The sequence below is a fragment of the Doryrhamphus excisus genome, chromosome 6 (genome assembly GCF_030265055.1).
Source record: "Doryrhamphus excisus isolate RoL2022-K1 chromosome 6, RoL_Dexc_1.0, whole genome shotgun sequence".
Classification (NCBI taxonomy): domain Eukaryota; kingdom Metazoa; phylum Chordata; class Actinopteri; order Syngnathiformes; family Syngnathidae; genus Doryrhamphus; species Doryrhamphus excisus.
The window spans coordinates 13,546,877-13,547,483 of record NC_080471.1 but is presented as its reverse complement, the minus strand read 5'-3'; positions in this window follow the sequence as shown (position 1 = coordinate 13,547,483).

Genomic DNA, 607 nt, shown 5'->3' with positions numbered 1-607 from the left:
TGCAGTTGCGCAATATGTTGTAAGTAAAAAGAGTATAAATGTGACTATAGTCGTGTTTTGTCATGTCTACAGGGCTCTAATAATGCTTTGTTAATTTTAATCTGAAAAAAATAATTTGTCTACCCACTAACTATATGTGGTTTCTTAAGTTTTTATTATTTGCCGTTTTATTATTATTATATTTATGTATTACTGATTGATTGATTTTCTTTATTCTTGATTTGTTTATTTATTTTTTCATCATATTTTGTGCAGAAAAATAAAAATTAAGATATTTGAGAACAGTGGAATGTTTTATCAGAGCTTTTATTGTAGAAAATCGGAACCAAAGCACTGAAAAAGTTTGTATATTTTTCTGTTTTTAATAAATGCGGGGTTTTGGGTGGAAAACCTGATGCGGCCCAGCTTTGCCCAGACCCTAGCTCCAGTGGCCCCCAGGTAAATTGAGTTTGAGACCCCTGCTCTATACTTTTGTCCAACATGTCAGTGTATATATATATAGAGTTAGACTTATGCCACATTTCTACCAGTAGAGGACACTGTAGGACCAAACTCACCCGCTTCCCGCCTGTGTCTTCCTTATTGGCCACCAAGGGACGCTGTTTCC